At 39.3% G+C, this 24,470-nt stretch overlaps 1 protein-coding gene across 1 annotated transcript in view; it reads right to left on the minus strand.

Annotated features, from left to right (window-relative positions):
- Window positions 1-12,201, minus strand: part of LOC309569251 (ETS translocation variant 3-like protein) — a 50,811-nt gene extending 38,610 nt beyond the window's left edge. The window contains exon 1 of the mRNA XM_082275006.1: window positions 12,088-12,201. The gene's annotated coding sequence lies outside the window, so the exon portion shown is untranslated. The remainder of the gene's footprint in view (window positions 1-12,087) is intronic.
- Window positions 12,202-24,470: the final 12,269 nt, after the last annotated feature.

Genomic DNA, 24,470 nt, shown 5'->3' on the forward strand with positions numbered 1-24,470 from the left:
CTAATTACCTAGTGCACATTAGCATTATCATCGCTCTGTGTGCGGGTGGGGAGACGAGAAATATATCACTCTTACCAGCTCAGCCATAAGAGAAGTGCTTAAGCATAGGGAGATGAATGCACCGGGGGCCATAGATATTTAGACACACACTTGCATGTGTGTTTGAGATTTGGGGTGCACACCCTAATGCAATAGGCTGCGCACACCTATGGCGGGGAGCGATCACAGGTGCCAGGCGGCAATCGGAGCCAGGGCCGTCTTTAACACAGGGCAAAAGGGGCAGCTGCCCTGGGCCCAGTCATTGTTGTGGGGCCCAAAGCAGCTGCCCCTTCAGCCCGCACTGCTGGCCAATAGTTGATAAGTCGATTTGGGAGGGCCCAAGAAAATATTTGCCCAGGGTCCAATCAATATTATGACGGCCCTGATCGGAGCCGCCTGCCTCATGCATCGGGGTCCCCGCGGCGCGCTCTCCTACGTCGGGAAGTGGTTAAAAACTGTGCAAATAGTAGAGGAGGCATTGTAAATCAGATCCCATCTGTCATTTCTCTAGAGGACTTTACACAGTCATGCAGATGACTCAAAGTGGCTCAAAGTTGCTTGAATTGGATGAAAAGCTGCCCCCATGGTACATTTAAAAGATGTAAAGAAAACAAAACTCTCCGTTGCCCCCTACCCCCCCCCCCCCCCCCCCCGGACTGGTGATGTCCAAACAAGATGGCTTTTACATTTAGGATATAAACCGGTGCTGCTTTGCTATGTGACGCATTTGGCGAAGGGTCCATGTGCGCAAAGATATTATTAGTCATTATTAGCTATTTTTAGATCTGACCGTGTTTATTTCATGACTTTCGGAAAAGACCCGGCCCCCGATAACAGAGATGTCACAGCCGGAGATAAAAATGAAAATCTATTCTTGCTGCCTTACGTCGGAGCGCCGATGCTGTAATGGCGATATAAATAAATCTAAAGTCTTGACCCGTGTTTACTTTCAGCACCTACATTATTCTGGGAACTACCGAAGGCATCCGCGTCTTTGTGCTGCTGGCAGCTTTCCCGCAGCCGATCAACGCCAATAATTAAAAATATAGCCCTCTCCTGACTCTATTTCCACCCTCCCAGCACTGCCCAGCAGTCTAACGCTGACTCTCTGCATTTCCTTGCTTTGTGTCTCCAGGGGAAATGGGATTTAAAAGGCTTTTGTACTACAGTCAAACAAGAAATCCTAAACGAGAGGGGAAAAACGCAGGTCATTTGAAATAGGACCGAGAAGTGATGGTGGGGGGGGGGGACATGACAAAATAAAGTAAATATAGACCTTTTATGAGGCTACTGTGTAAATCCTACTGTGAATTGCAAGCTCTTGGGGGATAGGCAAAGGAATCTTTCAAATATTATCTGCAACTAATTTTTTATTAATTTTTCTAAATTATTTTACACATTTTTATTTTTTATTTTTTTACACTTTTTATAGTAATTTTGTATTTGAATAAAACAATAAATTTAAATATAATTTGTAATTTTGTATTTAAAAACGTCAAGAGATGTTTTGATTGTAAATTTTTTGGGGTCCTATTTATCAATATGTATATGCAAAAATTTAGACATTACTTTTATTATATTTCCTAAATTATTTTACAAATTTTTTTTATCAATTTTTTTGGGGTCCTTTTTATCAATATGTTTATGGGGTCCTTTTTATCAATATGTATATGCAAAAATTTAGACATTATTTTTTTTACTTTTTCTAAATTATTTTACACATTTTTTTTTTTTTTACACTTTTTATAGTAATTTTTGTAATTTTTGCAAGCTCTTGGGGGTAGGCAAAGGAATCTTTCAAATATTATCTGACATTATTTTTGATTACTTTTTCTAAATTATTTTACACATTTTTTTTTTACAATTTTGCATTTAAAAAAGTCAAGAGATGTTTTGATTGTACATTTTTTGGGGTCCTATTTATCAATATGTATATGACAAAATGTAGACATTGCGTTTATTACTTTTTCTAAATTATTTTACACATTTTTTTTTATTAATTTTTTATGGGGTCCTTTTTATCAATATGTATATGCAAAAATTTAGACATTATTTTTTTTACTTTTTCTAAATTGTTTTACACATTTTTTTTTTACACTTTTTATAGTAATTTTTGTAATTTTTGCAAGCTCTTGGGGGTAGGCAAAGGAATCTTTCAAATATTATCTGCAACTAATTTTTAATTACTTTTACACATTTATTTTTTACACTTTTTATAGTGATTTTGCATTTAAAAACGTCAAGAGATGTTTTGATTGTACATTTTTTGGGGTCCTATTTATCAATATGTATATGCAAAAATTTAGACATTACTTTTATTATATTTCCTAAATTATTTTACACATTTTTTTTTTATCAATTTTTTTATGGGGTCCTTTTTATCAATATGTATATGCAAAAATTTTGACATTACTTTTATTACTTTTTCTAAATTATTTTACACATTTTTTTTTTTACACTTTTTATAGTAATTTTTGTAATTTTTGCAAGCTCTTGGGGGTAGGCAAAGGAATCTTTCAAATATTATCTGCAACTCATTTTTAATTACTTTTTCTAAATTATTTTACACATTTTTTTTTATTTTTTATTTACACTTTTTATAGTCATTTTGTATTTAAAAACGTCAAGAGATTTTTTGATTGTACTTTTTTTGGGGTCCTATTTATTATTATGTATATGCAAAAATTGAGACATGATCCGAGATATAGTGGTGCCACATCCCATAAAATGAATGAACAAAAATGAGGGTGGAACATGACAAAATAAGTAAATAGTAAATTATATGAGGCTGCTGTGTAAATCCTACTGTGAATTGCAAGCTATTGGGGGTAGGCAAAGGAATTTTTTCAAATATTATCTGCAACTCATTTTTAATTACTTTTTCTAAATTATTTTACACTTTTTTTTTTTTTTACACTTTTTATAGTAATTTTGTATTTAAAAACGTCAAAAGATGTTTTGATTGTACATTTTTGGGGTCCTATTTATTAATATGTATATGCAAAAATTGAGACATGAGATATAGTGGTGCCACATCCCATAAAATGAACAAAAATGAGGGTAGAAAAAAGAAAAACTAGCCCCCAAAAATAGTAGGACTTTTTAGGCATCCACTGATTAATCTCACAAAAAACGTAAAAACCTTTAGTAGTGTAAATACATTCAAAATTTATTAGTAGTTATATTTACAGTACTAAAGATTGTACATTTTTGTGAGATTAATCAGTGGATACCTATAAAGTCCTAATATCTTTGGGGGCTAGTTTTTCTTTCCCCCCTCTCATTATTTATCAATATGTTCAGCAAATGTGCCATGCTAAATTGCAAAGCGTTTAAATTTAAATTAATGTGTAATTAAAAAAAAAATAAATAAATAAAATCAATGAAATGCAATATGATTGTCCAAAAAATATAATAATAAAATAATAATAATAATAATATATAATATTAATATTCATAAAATGTTTATATTAATTGGACATTCATATTGCACTATATTGATTTTTTTCATGGATAAAAAAATAAATTTAAATACAATTTGTAATTTTGTATTTAAAAAACGTCAAGAGATGTTTTGATTGTACATTTTTTTGGGGTCCTATTTATCAATATATATATGCAAAAATTGAGACATGATCCGAGATATAGTGGTGCCACATCCCATAAAATGAATGAACAAAAAAATGAGGGTGGAAAAAAGGAAAAAATAGCCTCCAAAGATAGTAATATAGCAATCCACTGAATAATCTCATAAAAAACTTACAATCTTTAGTAGTGTAAATGCATACAAAATGTATTGGTATATATTATTTGGTATATATTTACTAATATATTTATTTATATATTATACTTATATATTTACTTATATATTTATTTATATATTATACTTATATATTTACTTATATATTTATTTGGTATATATTTACACTACTAAAGATTGTAAATTTTTTTGTGCGATTAATCAGTGGATATATCCACTTCTCTGTGCTTAATAAATCTACCCACCATTATCAATTACACTAAGAAATAAGAGCACTTTATTTTGGAATCTGTCAGATGGGACACCATCGTATTATTTAATACTATTGAAGTATTCACCGCGGACTGTCACAGTCACCAAAATATGAATTATATTATTATTATTATTATATTTATTTATTTATATATTAATTTTGAATTTCACACATTGGAGAGTTATTGATTTACATTCACATTTTATCTATTTATTTTGTACTTCACTTTTTGGAGAAATATTTATTTATTTATTTATTTGAGCGCGGTCCCCTAATTAATGAGTGGATGCCTATAAAGTCCTACTTTCTTTGGGGGATAGTTTTTCTTCCCCCCCCCCCCCTCATTTTTGTTCATTCATTTTATAGGATGTGGCCCCACTATATCTTTATTTATCAATATGTTCACCATGTGCCATGCTAAATTGCAAAGCGTATTTAAATGTATGCGTGATTCATTAAAAAAAAAAAAATCAATAAAGTGCAATACGAATGTCGAAATAATATAATATTAAAATAATAATAATATAAAATATTAATATTTATAAAATGTTTATATTAATTGGACATTCATATTGCACTATTGATTTTTTTTTTTTTTTTGAATTACACAATAAATTTAAATACGCTTTGTAATTTAGCACAACACATTTGGTGAACATATTTGCTGTACAAGGCTAGATAACTTTGAGCGCCGCAGCTATAAATTTGTTATTTTTTGCTAGTTTCAGTGAGCGCAAAGATTTTGAGTATTTAATATCTTATTTATCAGTGTTTTCACACAACAAGATTTATACAACTTTTACACATTTTTCAAACTGAATCTAATATGAAAAAGTGTGAATCTTGGTTAGAATACATTATGGAATAGACCCACTTGTGTAAGGGATTTTTTTCATTGTTTATCACATTTTAAAATCGAACTATTTATTTTTTTTGCAAATTATACCAATAATTTGTTTCTGTGTTAATGATCACACATGCCGCAGTTGTGATACTTGGTATTGCGGCATGGCAACAATTTTCCACAATGTTGCATTCAGTGGTTGGTACCACCAGCTGAATGCAACCCATTCAAGTGCCTCACCTGCCCCACAACAACATTGGCATGCGGTTGCTGTGTGGCTTTTAGGAATCAAAACAGGTGGTGAGGAAGCTATATGTCTCCACCGCAGGTCGCGCTTCAGAGGGCAAAGCATGTGTAAACAAGGCCTTAGGGAGTATCCCCCCCAAAAAATGAATTCTCTGTTTCGGAGGATGCCTAAAATCTGACTTGTATCTTAGTGCAGGCTTTTAAAAAATCAATGGGCCAATCACACAAGCAAGAAATTCCATTTTTGGAGGCAACCTGGAGACAACTACAGGTTGCCATATTGCATTGAATTTTACAAAAAATGTACAGTAGCTGCATATTGAAAAGAAAAGGCCATTTTTTTTATAACATTAAAATACAATATAAATTGCGTAGTAATTGTATATGCTATATTATTTTAATTTATTTATTTATTTTGCGTTTGTTTTTTAAAGTCTATACTTTTTAACATTATATACTCTTTAAAGTGTTTATCATTTTTCTTTTCTTTTCTATTTTTTTTTTTTTTTTTTGGTGCAGGCTTTTAAAAAATCAGTGAGCCAATCACACAAGCAAGAAATTCCATTTTTTGGAGGCAACCTGGAGACAACTCCAGGTTGCCATACTGTATTGAATTTTACAAAAATGTACAGTAGCTGCATATTAAAAAGAAAATGCCATTTTTTTTAACATTAAAATACAATATGAATTGCGTAGTAATTGTATATGCTATATTATTTTAATGTATTTATTTATTTATTTTGCGTTTGTTTTTTAAAGTCTATACTTTTTAACATTATATACCCTTTAAAGTGTTTATCATTTTTCTTTTCTTTTCTATTTTTTTTTTTTTTTTTTTGGTGCAGGCTTTTAAAAAATCAGTGAGCCAATCACACAAGCAAGAAATTCCATTTTTTGGAGGCAACCTGGAGACAACTCCAGGTTGCCATACTGTATTGAATTTTACAAAAATGTACAGTAGCTGCATATTGAAAAGAAAAGGCCATTTTTTTTTTAACATTAAAATACAATATGAATTGCGTAGTAATTGTATATGCTATATTATTTTTATTTATTTATTTATTTTGCGTTTGTTTTTTTAAAGTCTATACTTTTTACATTATATACCCTTTAAAGTGTATATAATTTTTCTTCTTTTTTTTTTTTTTTTTTTTAGTGCAGGCTTTTAAAAAAATCAGTGAGCCAATCACACAAGCAAGAAATTCCATTTATGGAGGCAACCTGGAGGACAACTCCAGGTTGCCATATTGCATTGAATTTTACAAAAATGTACAGTAGCTGCATATTGAAAAGAAAAGGCCATTTTTTTTATAACATTAAAATACAATATAAATTGCGTAGTAATTGTATATGCTATATTATTTTAATTTATTTATTTATTTTGCGTTTGTTTTTTAAAGTCTATGCTTTTTACATTATATATATATATATATATATATATATATATATACCCTTTAAAGTGTATATCATTTTTCTTTTCTTTTTTTTTTTTTTTAGTTTTAGACTGAATGTGGAAGGGTTGGAACCTACATCAGAATTTTTATTGCTGTATCTGTCCTCACTGGGGATGTTTACTCTTACTATTGGTCTTGGTGACCTTTGGCCCTGTTACCGAAAGTGATAGGAAATCCAAAAATTTTGAGTTGTAACAGGAAACAGAGCTTTGAGGAAACCCTTCTATTCTGGTGATGAGTAATGGGGGGGGGGGGGGATATCCCCTCCCTTTCGAGAGTTCTCGTATTTACTGCTGTGTCCTGGGGGGAAGAAGTAAAGGGAAATCTCCTGCAGCAACACACACAAAAAAAAACTCTAGAAAATAAATTTGGAGGAATAACCCTCGAGGAACTATACAGTCATTCTATTGATATAAAGCAGGGGTCTTCAAACTATGGCCCTCCAGTTGTTCAGGAACTACAATTCCCATCATGCCTAGTCATGTCTGTGAATGTCAGAGTTTTACAATGCCTCATGGGATGTGTAGTTCTGAAACAGCTGGAGGGCCGTAGTTTGAGGATCCCTGAAGGGTATGAAGGTATTTAACTAGGATATATGGATTCTTTGGGCTGGTAGCTTCTCCATTCCAAAGGATTTTCACTATCTCCTTAATTTGTAATTGAGAGAATCTAGAATTGAAGTTCCACACCAAAAATTTATTGTTTAGATATAGATTTATTGCAAGGTAATATAATAGACGCTCAAAGCCAATGCATTTCGGTGGTCAGACAGCACTCCTTTCATCAGGGAGTATCTACGACCTTCTATTTCAAGCCCTGATAAAGAGGGGGTGCGCTCTGACCCTCGAAACATGTTGGCTTTGTAATAAAGTCCTTTATCTTATCTTGGATTAAATCTTGATCTGGATAATTGAAAAATTAGCATAGGTGTTGAGGATAGTTACTGCCAACTACATCCACATCCCATGGTCGGTAATTATGTCTAAGAATAAGGGGAGGGGGGGGGTTTGAAATCCCAAGGAGGGAACAAGGGAAACCACCCCCAGCTCTATAAAGGAAAGGGGACTTTACCGGATGTAGAATGTGCAGTAAGTGAGAATATTACGACAACAAAGTTATTCTCTCTTAAAAACATGTAAATTTATTAAATACATTAGGGTTAAAAACCATAAACAAAGATCACACATATAGTTACAAAACAGCCATAGGAAAATCAAAACCATCCAAAAGTAGCGATGGTCTTCTAATTGGTCGGTCAAGAAGGTGTAGGGCTGACACGTTTCGCTGAACTGTTTTGTTCCAAAATGCTTCCTCAGAGACCCTTGACTTTTTAGCCAACACAAAGAATATAAGGAACAAGATCTCCAATGGCTAAGATAGGCAGCGCCATACAAACATGAAATGAGTTCCCAGCGACCATGTCCACGTCCAAAAGAGGATACCCCCAGACAGGTATCTGACCCTCCTGGGGAGTAATGAACCTTGTAGATCTGGGCACACGAAAAAGTGATCCGGCCTTAATGGGGGTTCACCAACTCAGTAACAGGTGGATTCGGAACTAACTCTAAAATCTAGTCAGATAGTTGAAAAGAGTGTATACGTGTCCCAGTGACGGAGAATCGGATCTGGGACAATTGGTTTTGGTGTGGTGTTTCTCAGAATTGGATGAAGGATATATGGATTCTTTGGACTGGTAGCTATTCTATTGATATAAGGGGTATAAAGATATTTAACTAGGGTATATAGATTCTTGGGGCTGGTAGGTTATTCATTCGAAAGGGTTTTCACTATCTCCTTGTTTTGTAATTGAGAGAATCTAGAATTGAAGTTCCACACGAAAAAATGTATTGTTTAGATATAGATTTATTGCAAGGTAATATAATAGACTCTATCTTAAAGCCAAAATACTAAACAAAGGGATTGACCAGTGCATTCCAAGGGAAATAAATTTAAAAGAGCAAAACTAAACCCTGGGTGGCTAAACTCCAACTTAAAAATGCATATTAATGCTAAAGAAAAGGCCTTCAAAAAATACAAGACTGAGGGGTCATTGGCAGCATTCAGGCATTACAAAGAGTGTAATAAGAAATGTAAAGATGAAATCAGGGTGGCTAAAATAGAACACGAGAGACATATAGCGGAAGAGAGTAAAAAGAACCCCAAAAAATTCTTTAAGTATATAAATAGTAAGAAAGCGAGGCCAGAGCACATTGGCCCCATAAAAGACAACAAGGGAGATTTGGCCACAGAGGACAGGGAAAAGGCGGTAGTGTTAAATAATTTCTTCTCTTCAGTCTTCACAAAAGAATTGGGGGGCTACAGTACACTAACCCAGCTTGTAAGACCAAACTAAATAATACACCTCAGGATGTACCCCATGGCTAACAGAAGATAGACTTAGAACTAAACTAGAGAAACTTAACATAAATAAATCACCGGGACCGGATGGCTTGCACCCGAGGGTTCTTAAAGAGCTCAGCCAGGTGATTGCCAGACCATTATTCATGATTTTTAAGGATGGTTTACAGACGGGTATGGTGCCAGCTTAACCGAACACCAACAATTAGCCTTATTTGGATCCAGATCAATCAACGCAGAGATTTTGGTATCAAGAACGACTAGATTACAAAGTACTTAGTATCAACAAATCCAAGAAGACTTTGAGTTACGCAAGCCAGACATGATTATTTTTTTCGTTCAACTTGCGGGTTGAACAAAATAAACTTAACTGATTCCCCAATCCGCTCACCTGATGTGGATGGGGGAATCACTCCTGATGGGCTATTGTATTCTGCCCACTGGGAGCCTTCCCAGCAGGTAGAATGATCAGTGCTGCCGGCTATAGCTGGCAGAACCGATCATTCTGGAAATATCTGACAGGCTGATTGTTCGCAAGTCAATCGATAGATAGATAGTCCATGCTGTACTGGCTATATTTCAATCCATGTATGGCTGGAGAAATATAATCTGAAAACTAGTTGGATATTTCAACAAGACAATAAACCAATACAAATTTTAAAACAAAAGACTAGGGTCTCAAAATGGCCTTTGTAGTCCCTCAGATATGAATATAATTGGAAATTGATGGATTGATCTCAAACACAGAATGCAGGACACCTTAAAGAGTTCGGCAGCCCATAGATGAGCCCATTTTTTTTTCGTTCAAAAACTGGCTTGATTCTCCCATCCACACATTCGAGGTAGATGGGGGAACCCTCCCCTCTGAGCTGCTGCATTCTAACAGCAGGGAGACTTCCTCCCCATCAGAATACAATTACGCCTCGTTTCCACTGAGCATTACGGTTCAGTTCGGTACAGTTCAGTACGGTTCAGAATGGTACACCTTGATCAGGCATGCGTTTCCACCCCCAACAGTACCTCAGCTCAACAGTACCTCAACAGTGTAGCTCCACCTGTTGGTACGGTACTAATGTGCTTGGTACCCCAATGAAAGGGTCCCAAAAAAGTGGTACAGTACAGTTGGGAATTAGGGTGCCATTCACAACTTTTGACAATGGAAATGGCAAAAATTGCATACCGTACCGATCCGAAATGTACCACTCAGTGGAAACTAGACATTATAGCCTTCAGCGCTGATCAAGCCGGGAAAATCCAACAGGGCGGTTTACAGAAGTCCATTGGTAAATAGACTTCTGTACAGCCACAGTGCCCATCCACGGATCGAAATTTAGCCGGTCCTAGCTGAACCAGCCAAATTTCAATTCATGCTTCAGTGTCAGACTCAGCAGCGAGTCCAATTTAGCCTGCCTCCATGAAAAAAAATGGCTTGCATTTGAGATCAGCTCGGGATGTCTTTGAGATGCCTTCACCAAACCTTTCTATTACTTGTCTTGATGAATAAAAGCAAGCCAAGAAAAAAACGTCATCATTCCAGAGCGTTTAAAAATTATTCACAAACGCATTTCTGAAGCAAAAGACGAATCCCCATATGTACTAGTTCCTAGGGAATTTTCGCCCTAGAAGCATTTGCCAAGAAAGAGTAGGGAAAAAAAATTCCAACGCATGGAACGCTTACAATAGATGACATAAAATTTATGCACATTTGCAGAAACAAGTCAGATTTACCGTAGAAGTTATAACTTCTTTTAACTTTGAAGATCCGGAGGAAATAATTTAAGCACCCATAACACTATTTATCTATCTATCTATTTATCTATCTATCTATCTATCTATCTATCTATCTATCTATCTATCTATCTATCTATCTATCATTTTCTTTCTATCTATCTATCTATCTATCTATCTATCTATCTATCTATCTATCTATCTATCTATCTATCTATCTATCATTTTCTTTCTATCTATCTATCTATCTATCTATCTATCTATCTATCTATCTATCTATCTATCTATTTATCTATCTATCTATCTATCTATCTATCTATCTATCTATCTATCTATCTATCTATCTATCTATCTATCTTCACAACATAGATTTGTAGGGCAAATCAATAATGCAATTAAACTGGCATTCACCGAACTTTCTTTGCTGGTGAATTCTCCTGGTGTATGTATTTTAAATGACTCATTAATTCACCACCAGTGAATGTTAGGTTAAAGTAATATTCACTTCTTTATAAATATGCCTCTTAGAGTCTCTTTGCCTGATCTATCTATCTATCTATCTATCTATCTATCTATCTATCTATCTATCTATCTATCTATCTATCTATCTATCTATCTATCTATCTATCATTTTCTATCTATCTATCTATCTATCTATCTATCTATCTATCTATCTATCTATCTATCTATCTATCTATCTATCTATCTATCATTTTCTTTCTATCTATCTATCTATCTATCTATCTATCTATCTATCTATCTATCTATCTATCTATCTATCATTTTCTTTCTTTCTTTCTTTCTTTCTTTCTTTCTTTCTTTCTTTCTTTCTATCTATCTATCTATCTATCTATCTATCTATCTATCTATCTATCTATCTATCATTTTCTTTCTATCTATCTATCTATCTATCTATCTATCTATCTATCTATCTATCTATCTATCTATCTATCTATCTATCTATCTATCTATCTATCTATCTATCTATCTATCTATCTATCTATCATTTTCTATCTATCTATCTATCTATCTATCTATCTATCTATCTATCTATCTATCTATCTATCTATCTATCTATCTATCTATCTATCTATCTTCCTTTTTTTATCTATCTATCTGTTTATATATATATTTGACCTATCGTCTATTTGCCATTATCCATCTACACCTATCTAAGGTCCTATCGCTATGTCTTGGTATACCTTGGTATATAATTATAAAATTAATATACTATTATCTACATGATATGGACATATACGAAATAAAATGAATTACCAAATGAAATATCTTTCGACTTTTAAAAGATCTTAGTCCCTGCCATTATCAGTCTGATGTTCGGTAAAATAGATGAAATGTAAAGAAAAGTCTTTAATATCTAGGAATGTATTGATAAGCATCCCCTTACCTGAAGAGCGGAGTGATGTTGTCTGTCTCCCGTCTCTCTGGTATCTGTCACCAGTGAGTGGCAGTTTTCATCACACGCTGTATTAAGAGTTACTTAAAATGATAGTCCTGTCTTGTGTGGTCCCAGGAGGGGACTGTGGTTTGCAGGCAGTTAGCTTAACCCTTTAAATAACATTGAACTAGTACTCCGATTATAATTCTGTTCCTGCATGAAACAGAGAACAGATCAGGTGACATAAATCAATGCGGTTCCGTTTCTTTTCAGTAGATTTTATGTATTCTCTACCTATTTTCTATGCAGAGATTTAAGTACTTTTTTAATTTACAAAGTTACAAAACACTGACACGCTTCTTGTGTTTTAAAGAGAGCTCAGTTTTATATACTGTACCTACCACAGTATGTAGAGGAAATCATTTGGGCCCTTTAACTCAACCAGTGAAAGCTTTTTTTTTTTTTTTTCTTCCGGCATACCTTTACGCCGATTTTGTTGTTTTTAAAATGTGCATTAAAAAAGTGTTTAAACCCAACAAAAATTTAACTGGTTGCAGCTTACACGTCTTTTGATGTGGTGGCTGCATTCGTTTTCTTTTTTTAGGCTTTTTTGCTTTATTTTAATCTGATGACACTACCAGTAACACACTTTCTGTACTAGGGTCACAACACTCACTCAGGGCTGGGACGTGGGGTGGGCAGGAGGGGAAGCTGCCCTGGGCACAATGTTTTTTGCAGGGATGGGGGCCGCCCTGATCCTAACCCTGAGAGAAGGGGGGGAGCAGTTTGGCATCTTTGCCTTGGGCGCTGGATAACCTTATCCCGGCACTGCGCTCACTTACCATACTGTACACAGAGGACAAGGGGGCACTCTTTAGGTCTGGAGGAAAACAGATTTTGTCTCCAAATTCGGAAAGGTTTCTTCACCGTAAGAGCTGTGAAAATGTGAAATAGACTCCCTCCAGAGGTGGTTCTGGCCATCTCACTAGATTGCATTAAAAAAAGGCCTGGATTCTTTCCTGGGTGTACATAATATAAATGGGTACTAATATTTATAGGTAAAGTTGATCCAGGGAATATACAATTGCCTCTTGGGGGATCAGGAAGGAATTTTTTTCCCCTGCTGTAGCAAATTGGATCATGCTTTTCTGGGGGGGGTTTTTCGCCTTCCTCTGGATCAACTGCGGGTATAGGATTGTGTATGTGGGATTGTATAGTTGGGTTTTCATTACTGTTTTTTTATTGGTTGAGCCAGATGGACTTCATGGGCATCCACAGGTAGGGGCAAGGGGGGGGGGGGGGCAAATGCCCCCCTTGGAATCTCAACTTCCCCTTTTAAGTGGTTGTTAAGCCACTTTATACCATCCTGTCTGTTCTGTTTAAAAATCATGTGTGCCTGTGTGTCGGTGTTTAAAAAAAATAAGCTTTTCTTTACCAGTTTTCAGAGGGCCAAGCGCCGCTCACGTGACCCGTCGACTCTCTCCTCTCCCCATCTGACAGCTGCCTGCAGCGGGCGGGGCCAAGGATTCCTCACTGATGTCAGTTGGGAGAGGAGGAGGAGTGGAAGAGGAGAGGGGGAGAGAGGTGGCGGGTCACGTGAGCGGCGAGTGGCACTCTATACTTGTAAAGAATGGCTTATTTTTATAAAAAACAGACACGGGGCACACAGGATTATTAAACAGACTGTAGACAGGATATGAAACTTTAAATGAAACTACAGCAGCAGGAGAGGAGAGGGGTGGGCACTGACACAGGAGCAGATAGGCAGGGAGAGAGGACAGAAGAGGACAGGAGGAATGCAGATGATGGAGACAGGTAAACTGACCACGGTGTCAGGGCTCAGCAGCCATGGTATACCGTGGTCAGTTTACAGAGGGGAGGACATAGCCAGGCAGGATCAGCCAGGTATTTTAGGTGATAGAAGGGGCCAAATTACACAGCAAAGCACTGTTCTGTATAACATTCTTTAAGGGAATATACACAAAATAAGTATAATGACTAAGCCCCTCCCCATTATGACATTGTTGAAAAGGGGCGGAGCATGGGTGACCTTAAAATGATGCCCCCCCCCCCCCTGAAAAAAGTTCTGCGGACGCCCATGCTTGTGTCTTTTTTCAACCTGACTAACTATGTAATTATGTAGCTATGTAACTATGCAGGAATAGCATTATCACCCTAGGACAGGAATGCGGAACATCTCCCACTGTCCTCATCTCTATATTGTTATTATTACAGGTATTTACTGTATATAGTGCTGACCATTTACCCAGTGCTTTACATATATTTTATACATTCACATCTGTCCCTGCCCTCAAGGAGCTTACAATCTACGGTCCCTAACTCACAGTCATACACTAGGGCCAATTTGGACAGGATCCAATTAACCTACCAGCATGTCTTTGGAGTGTGGGAGGAAACCCGAGTATCCGGAGGAAACCCATACAGGGGCAGGGAGAAAATGCAAACACCAGGTAGGTAGAGTTATGGTTGGGATTCGAACTGGTGACCCTAGTGCTGCTAGGTGGAAGTGCTGACCTCTTAGTTACCATGCTGCCCATAACACATGTGAGGTATCTGGTAGTCCAAAGAGGTAGCTGAGAACAATAAAATAGCAGTTAATGGTATATTTATCAGATCAAAAAAAAAAAAAAGTATTTGTTAAGGGTATCCATAGCCAACATTATTTTCTACTTTTGCCTAGAGTGGGGATGAATTAGCACTCAGGTCAGGTCTTACTGCAGTTGGAGGCCACAGTGGAAAGATTCCTTCACTTACAGCCTGATAAAAAGGTTGTCCCCAGGTCAGGAAGTGAGCAAAAATATCTTTAACAGCAGCCCAGACAGAAGTAAAGCCCCGTACACACGATCAGATTATCGAACGATCTGTCGTCCGTTTTTTGGGGCATGCTAGTCTGATGTGGAAAGTGAAGAGGTTATTTTCATACGAATTTTCCCTTACGACAGAATTCTACTTCAGAAGTGATGTTATGTGTTGGATTGCTTTCTATGTGTTCTTTCGTCTCTGAGCATGCCTAGTCTTGCTCTTAAGATTTTTCCAGTCCAAAACTGTACTAATGAGACGAAAATCAGACGTTGTGTTGACGGACGACAAAAATTTTATAGCCTGCACATCAGGATTTTGTCAGCTGAAAAGTCGGAGTCGGCTGTCGAAAGCACCATACTAACAATCCGAAAATCGGCAGGTCGGTCGTCGGACGAAATTTCCCTTCAGATTTTCTTATGGTGTGTACAGGGCTTAAGGGTTAAGGTGGTTTCTTTTGCCTTCCTCTGAATCAACTTTGGGTTTAGGGTTCTGTAAAGGGGCATTTTCTGAATGCAGGGGACAAGTGGGCAAGAGCATAAGTTGGGCCCCACTGTAGATCTGTAAAAAAAGAAAAGCCATACCAAACTGCAGCCACCGACACATGTACATTTGTTACCACCCCCCAATACCAAAAAACTATTTTGGAGAACTTAAAAAAAGTGGCTGGGATAAGCTATGAAATGTCAGGTACAAGTAAATGTGAACACTAGACTCATCCACTGTAGCTTTTTAAGGTAAGCTGGGACTCAAATCCTGCCGAAGAAGTAAATATTATACTTCTTCTATAGCTTTAGTTGGACATTTATATACACTTTATTACCAAAAGTATTGGGACACCTGCCTTTACACGCACATGGACTTCAGTGGCATCCCAGTCATAGTCGGTAGGGTTCAATATTGAGTTGGCCCACCCTTTGCAGTTATAACAGCTTCAACTCTTCTGTGAAGGCTGTCCACAAGGTTTAGGACTGTGTCTATGGGAATGTTTGACCATTCTTCCAGAAGGGCATTCATGAGGTCAGGCACTGATGTAGGAGAAGAAGGCCTGGCTCGCAGTTTCTGCTCTAATTCATCCCAAAGGTGTTCTATCAGGTTGAGGTCAGAGCTCTGTGCAGGCCAGTCAAGTTCCTCCACCCCGAACTCACTCATCCATGTCTTTATGGACCTTGCTTTGTGCACTGGTGCTCAGTCATGTTGAAACAGGAAGGTGTCATCCCAAACTGTTTCCAGTTGGGGGCATAAAATTGTCCAAAATGTCTTGGTATGCTAACGACTTCGTTCCCTTCACTGAAACTAAGGGCACAGGCCCAACCCCTGAAAAACAACCCCACACCATAATCCCCCCTCCACCAGCTGATTTAAACCAGTGCACAAAGCTGGGTCCATAAAGACATGGATGAGTGAGTTTGGGGTGGAGGAATTTGACTGGCTTGAGTCATGAGCTCAACCCGATAGAACACCTTTGAGATGTATTAAAGTGCAGACTGTGAGCCAGGCCTTCTCTCCAAAATCAGTGCCTGACTTCTCAAATGCACTTCTGGAAGAATGGTCAAAAACACTCCTTAGCCTTGTGGACGGCCTTCCCAGAAGATAGGGATGGGTTTGTATTTGCCAAACGAGTAAAGGTCCAAATCTGAAAGTCAGCTGTCATTCATGGGATTCCCCACCCTGCAACTGAAGTATAAAAAGGGATGGTGATACTCATTACATCATTGACCTAATGTGGCCACATGGACATACTAGGCCAATGACATTGACCGAATTTGACCATTTGAGGTCAATGATGTCACAAGCGCCCCTTTGTGTTTTCCAGGTATGGGCAGTAGAATCCCCCACCTGCTGCTCATTGGCTCAGAAATGACAGCTGACTTCTGGGTTTAGACCTAAACCCATTTAGAAAAAACATAGGTTTATCCATACCTTACCAAGACATATAAGAGACTGCAGGTGCTGTAACTCTCCGGCCAGGGGTGTAACTACAGGGGTTGCAGGGGTTGCAATTGCAACCGGGCCCCATGCTCCAGGGGGCCTGTGCGGCTCCCCTGTACACCTGGATAGGAGGGGCGGTGGGGGCAGCATGTAGAGAAATCACTGTCCTCTTTTTTTCTCCTGTAGCTGCAGGAGGAAAATGGAGGAGATTGGATCCTCTATATGGTGCCTCCACTACTCCTCCTATCCACTTCACTTGTGTTCTGCTGTCTCTGGGCCCCTGTGTGCTCCCCTGGTCCCCCCCCCCCCCAAACTGTGCTCCCTTACCTCTCCTGCCGGCTGCTGCAGGGGATGTGTCACAATAGAGAACCAGGAAGGGGTCAGTAAATATGTAAGTTACCAGCTCCTTCCTTTTCTGAATGGACAGAGTCATAGTCAGTGACATTGTAAAAAAGTAAAAAAAAAATGATAAAAAAGAATACAATTAAAATACCAAAAAATAAAAACTACTGACACCAGTGGGTGAACTTCCAGGATCACAAAGGTCACACTTGCAACCGGGCCCTGGCATTCCACCACCGTGGGGAGGCCCCAAGATGGCAGGAAGGGGGCCCACTGCAGAACTTGTGAAAGGGAACCGCTGCGGACCGTAATAAAGGGCCCCAGGATCAGTGGGAAGAGCCCCAGGCTTGAAGGGAAGGGCCCCGGATTGTTCCCATGGATTCTTGCACCGGGGCCCTGAAGGTTCTAGTTACGCCTCTGTCTCCGGCATCTATCAAAATGGAAATGATCAATTTTGGGTGAACTGATCCTTTAAAAGTTTATACTGGGGATGGCAACTCCAGAACCTGACATTTCTATCCTGACTGGTTGTCTTTAAGGAATATCTCATAAATGTTTTTTGTTTTTTTACAGGCATTCCAGCAGGCTCAAATATTCACACCAGAAATAAACTTAGTGGCTCCGAAGACAATGAAAGCCAACAGTCAACAACAACAAATCACTCTGTACAGTGAGGATTAAACAATCTGAGGTCAGAGGTCCAAATAAATCTTCACTTCCCGACATTGTGTTTCCTGATAGTGGAGATGGCGAGACCAAACACAAAAACACATTCATTGCATACTTTGGCCCTTGTTGTGGAGATGGTTTGTAAATTGCAGGCTCTCGGCAGTCATGAGAAGGTCGCAGTTATGTTCATCTCTAATTTGGAAAAAAAATGTAAATGGTCTTTTTAACCACTTTAGGACCGGAGGATTTTCCTGCTTTACGTCCAGGCCACTTTTTGCGATTCGGCACTGTGCGACTTTAACTGACAATTGCGCGGTCATGCAACGCCGCACCCAAACAAAATTTACGTCCTTTTTTTCCCGAAAACAGAGCTTTCTTTTGGTGGTATTTGATCACCTCTGCACTTTTCATTTTTTGCGATATTAATAAAAAAAAGCGACAATTTTAAAAAAATAACAATATTTTTCTACTTTGACAGTTAAAAAATATCCAATATATTCAATTTTTGTCATATATTTAGGCCAAAATGTATTTAGCTACATGTCTTTGACGAAAAAATTCTCAATGAGCGTATTTTTAATCCGCTTTAAGACCGGAAGATTTTACCCCATTCCTGACCAGGCCATATTTTGCGATTCGGCACTGCGTTACTTTAACGGACAATTGCGTGGTCGTGCGACGCTGTACCCAAATTTAATTTATGTCATTTTTTCCCCACAAATATAGCTTTCTTTTGGTGGTATTTGATCACCTGTGCGATTTTTTACTTTTTGCGCTATAAACAAAAAAAGAGCAACAATTTTGAAAAAATAACAATATTTTTCACATTTTTTTATATGAAATTCCCCCCAAAAAAAAAGTAAAACTCAAAATTTTTTTACATTTTAGGCCAATTTGTTTTCTGCTACATATTTTTTGTAAAAAAAATTGCAATAAGCGTATTTTTAATGGTTTGCGCAAAAGTTATCGCAGCTACTAACTACGGGATATTTATGTCATTTTTATTGTTTTTTTTTTTCTAGTAATGGCGGCGATCTGCAATTTTTTTTTGCAGGACTGCGACATTGCGGCGGACAGATCGGACCCTTGACTGACATTTTTGACACTTTTGGGGGTACCAGTGACATTACTACAGTAATCAGTGCTATAAATATGCACTGTTACTGTACAAATTACACTGGCAGGGAAGGGGTTAGATTTTATTGGTGATCAAGGGGTTAATGTATGCCTGGTGCTTACTGACGTGTGTGGGGGGAGGGGATTGAGTGACACAGGGACAGATCGCAGGTTCAGCTATGGGGAATCCTGTAATCTGTCCCTGCCTGTCACATAGGAGATCCGCCTGCTTTGTTTACACAAGCGGGCGGATTTCCTCACTCGATCCCCGATGACCGGGGAAGAGCGGCGGTGATCACCGCCTCTCCTCCCCTGGCCCGACTCCCGCTGTGTCTGAATACAGGGGGAGCGAGGCTCCGGCGGCGCGCGCGCGCCACCCACAAGGGGAGGAGTCCAGCGATGTAGGTCACTTTGCCGCAGCACGCTCAATGTGAGCGGTCGGCAAGTGGTTAAAACTAGTATTACCAAATATACATTTAAACTCATGTAGCATCCTCCTAGGTAGGTGCTAGGACAAAGCATATATGTGGCCCTGTCTGCATATCAGGAGGGCCTGATCTATTAGTTTAGCCTGTCACATGTTTCCAGGTTTGATTCACTGGGTCTGAGGGAGTGTCCCCACTGCAGCCAATGAGGGAGCTTATTGGACAGTGGAGGAAACCCAGCCAGTGGCACACTCTGGTTTATGTCAGTTCCAGTGGGAAGGCATTCCTGCAATGCATCCTGGGATTGCACATAAATAGGAAGGGAGCATGTGACAGAATGTCTCTTGGCGGGAACATCAGTGCCAGGAGGAGGTGACGGCTGTCTCTCCTCCTGTAAAAGTGAGAAGGTGGTCCAGGCAGTCGGCCTAGGGATCAGAGGTTGAGCTTGGCTGAAGGGATCCAGAGTGGCTGACCGAGTGGAGCTGCTGGGCAGAGATCTTCAAGAAAAACAGTGTCGTGAGTACTCAAGATCTGCCCAGGGGATCTGCCCAGGGGATCTGCCCAGGGGTCTGCCTAGGAGAGGGGAACCACTCCAGAGAGGTCAAGGAGGATCCGGGAGCCAGCTAACCAGTAAAAGGGGTGGCAAGTAGCAAAGCCCTGAAGTTTGGGGAGTAAAGGGGATGCCAGGAAGGGCCCTGAAGTGTTCAGCAATACAGTTTGCTTTAATGTCAGCTACCCCAGGAAGGAGTATTCCGGGGAGCTCAAAGGCGACTTTCCCACAGTCAGAGGTGAAGTTCTAGTAACTGGTCTTGCCGAGGCCAGCATCAGAGAAGCGCTAAATAGCGCCAAGCAGCATTATTCATTGTCCCCCCCTATTTGTTGGTAGTTCAATTGTTGGAGTATCCCACTTCTCCCTTCTCCCATCCAAGTTCTCAAATAAACCCTAAAAACCAAAGAAACTGGACTGGTTCTTGTCTGAGGTGCTCACACTTGAAAAACATGTCTAAAGGTCCTGTTGTTGCTAGCGGTAACCCAGAGGGACCCACACTCAACAGCTCCATTGGGAGTAGGGCTACACTCATAGTGATAGAATAAATAATGGCCAAATTACACAGGAGGGATGAATCATCTAGTGGTGTAGGAAGAGGGGTTGCAACTGGGCTACATTCAGGGGGTTCCTGTCTATGACCTATGTATCGATGATGGTAATGTTGAACGTACTGTGAAGAGGTGCTAGTACTATTACATTGAGCAGAATTACAAAGGGAAGCCATACTGGGCCAGCTCAGAATACAGTCACACTTTTCCATGTCTGATATGATATCCCAGTTACTCCACATTTTTGTGTCCGTGAACCCATTGTTATATAAAGCCCAAAGGAAGGAGTCGTTTTTGAGCCTCTGTAAAGCGTTGGCTACCCACTTTTGTACCAGAATTAATAAACCTTCCACTGCTTTTATTCAATTATTGTGGCACTCCAATCTTTTGTATACCCTGTTCTTGCTCTATAATCTTCTGCACATTTTATCATTTAATAAAATAAGGATCTCCATTGGATTTTGCCTCCTGACCAGGGATGTGGTGAACACTACATTTCACTGCCACAGGTCAGTGTAAAATGTTAAATTATATTCTTAGTTTTTGGATCAAGGTCGGACTTAAAGTGAACTCATTCAGGACAAAAAACAGTGTTGGTTAACCTCCCTGGCGGTATGATTATGTCAGGAATTCTGTACCAAAAGCGGTACAATTTTTTGCATGGAAATTTGGCGTTATGTATTATAGGCCTACAATTCTTAGTAATTACTGACTTAAACCTGACCAAAACAAGACTCTAGTAGACATCCCAGATGTGATAAATTTGAAACACAAACGCATGAATTATAATCTAATCAATAATATAATTTTATTATATAATATATAATATATAATATAAAATATAATATATATATATATATATATATATATATATATATATATATTATATTGTATAATAAAATTATATTATTGATTAGATTATAATTCATGCTTTATATATTTTATATATATATATATATATATATATATATATATATATATGTGTGTATATATATATATATATATATATATATGTGTGTGTGTGTATATATATATATATATATATATATATGTGTGTGTGTGTGTATATATATATATTATATAAATGTTATGTGTTTGTGTTTTGTGCAACGTTTGAATTTCCCTCCCTAGTTCCGCTCCCATGCAGCATTGCTGCTGCAGGGAGCGGAACCAGGAAGTCATCATACTGACGGACGAGCGGCGGGGATCTCGGCTGGCGATCACAGCAATGGGAGATCATCGCTGGATCGCCAGGAGAAGGTAAGAGACACAGCTGCTCGCTCTGCACATCTACCCCGAGCGTGACTCGGGGATACCGATAATAGCATGGAAAATCCACCCCGAGTCACGCTCGGGGATACCGTTTGGCAGGTTAAAGCCCGTCTCTGGGCAAAAAAAAAATGTTTTCCCATGCAGTGGGGCTGTGCCTTTAACTGCTTGTTATTTTCTAGGGGAGAGGACAAAGGAGATACCCAATCCTCTGATCCTCCTAGCCAGGGCTTTGTTCTCGGCGAATAGGTGCAGGAACTCCCCCCCTTCTGAGTCACCCCCTAGTCTCCACCCACTACCCACCTCTGAGCACTGTCCCTTGGTTCCACCCCCTACCCACCTCCCACGCACCCACAAAATACCTCACGCAGAAACAAAAGACCCACCCCAGCAACATAGACCCCCTCCAGTACCAACAACGGCTCTCCCAGCAACCAGTATCAATATATCAGCCAACAATAGACCTCTACCTCAACAGAAGATCCCTACCAACAACATAAGACCCCCCTCCAGCAACAATAGACCCTCACACTATAATAGATCCCTACCAGTGACAATAGATCCCTAAGCAGCCAGCATCAAGAGACCCTCCAACACACCCCACACCCCTTGCTATTACATACATTCAGTGCTGGAGGTGCCGGCACTGCGTTCCCCTGTGTTCCTGATGAAAAAAAGTCCTGCTCCTAGCACAAGACCAGTTCGGCACCCCCCTCCAGTGGTCCAGCTGAGTTGTGGACTGCTCCTGACATCAACAAGCTCAGAGCAGGCTCCATAGACTAGGAACAGTCTAGCACTGAACCATGGGGGAGTGCCGATTTCCAATTGGGTGAGTATAAGCTTTCTCCCCACCCCTAGAGAAAATGAGGAATATTGACCCATGCAGTGCGGGCACAGCCCCACTGCATGGGAAAAAAATATTTTGCCCTGATTTGGACTTTAACTGCCATCTTTTCCAGCAGGACATACACACCCTCTCACCACTTTATTTGGCCAACAGGAGTGAAAAGATATGTCTGGTAGATCCAAATACAGGAAACATGCAACTTACTCCCCTTTCTCCCATGACAGTGACAGCCCCTTTGTGATTTGCTTCTTAGGCTTCCAGATTTGTGTTGTGTAATGAGAGCTGCATGCTGGGCTGCATGTCCTCCACATGTGCAGCTAACCATATGGTGGGGTGGGGGAGCACGTACACTCTTTAATCTATTCCTGCCTGGACATAGGATGGTTCCCTAGACCTGACAGGGCACTTTGGACCTTCTAAGAGTACCCCTGGCCTTACCAACACCCACAAGCAGTGTGTCCCTTACCTTCCTTTTTCCTTATAGCTATAGAGCCAAAGAGTCAAGATGCCGAGTCTGTTCCTTTTAGGGGGTTTAGCCAGAGTCCCACTTCCCATGCATATGGAATGTGTGTAGTCCCAAAAGTCCTTCACTTTTCCTCCCCCCTGAGGGGGAATCTCCAACCCTTTACAGTCTTTCTATAGCTTAGTCATTCAGACATTTTTAATGATGACCCAGGGTGGACTTCCAGCAGATTATAAACAACCCTACCTCCCAAGATACTCCACATTGGCTTGGGCAGGGCTAGCATTACCTCATTATCTGTGGGTCACACCCTACTAATAATCTGGGGGCCTCTATCTGCTACTTAGGATACTACGGTGCACCTCACTACAAGGGGTCCCTAAGCCTTTTCTCAAGGCTAACTATGGGAACCCCTAGTGGCCAAACTGGGGAATTGCACTAGGCACCTCTAAACTCCTACTCAACTGTTGGTACATGGAGTGTGGGGAAGGAGGCCTCAGCCTTCTGTAAGTTCCAAGCTACAACCCAGGGTTTTTACCTCTTCATTACTGATGGTCAAATGGGGTAGGAAGTGAGCAAAGGAGGGTTATTATGTGCAAATCTGAAATGTGGAAAGTAAATAAAACTGTTGTTTTCCCTGCATGGGCATAACACATTTTTAATAAAGTGGATGTAATCCCCATTCATGAAATTTGACCTGGGCACATCTATCTGTAGCAGGGCTTTTTTTCTCAGAGAATAGGTTCAGGAACTCTTCTCTTTTAAGTCAACCTTCGCCTCTGCCCCTTACCCACCTCCAAGAACCGGTCCTTGGTTCTACTCATTACCCACCCCCCAATACCATGCCCTTTTAGAGAATACAGACCCAAGTATTATTTTGTGGTGCTAAGTATTTTGTATAGAATTTGTTAATGATAACAAGAAAGACAGTAAAATAGATCTAGCAACAATGGGTACTCCAACGACAATATATCCACCCCAGCAACAATAGACTCCCAACAGCCAACATTAATAGACCCTCCAGCAGCCAGCAACAAATACCCCTCCCTCAACAGTACATCCCTCCCAGCAACAGTTGACCCCCTGCAACATAAGATTCACCTCCAGCAACAATAGATCCCTACCAGCAACAATAGACCCCCCCCTTCAAAAACAGATCCCTTCCAGCAACAAAAGGTTCCTCAGTAGCCAGCATCAATAGACTCCTTCCTCTACAGTACCTCCCTCCCAGCAACAACTGACCCCCAGCAACATACATTACATACATTCAGTTCTGGAGGTGCCGGATTTGCGTTCCCCCTCGTTCCCGCTGAAAAAAAGCCCTGATCAGTAGTGTTTACCTATCTCTCTTCAAAGCCCTAAGTCCCGTGGCTTTCTCCTGCTCCATTCTTCTGTTCTCCATCAACTGAGA

The sequence above is a fragment of the Pelophylax lessonae genome, assembly GCF_965119305.1.
Source record: "Pelophylax lessonae genome assembly, chromosome: 13".
NCBI lineage: Eukaryota > Metazoa > Chordata > Amphibia > Anura > Ranidae > Pelophylax > Pelophylax lessonae.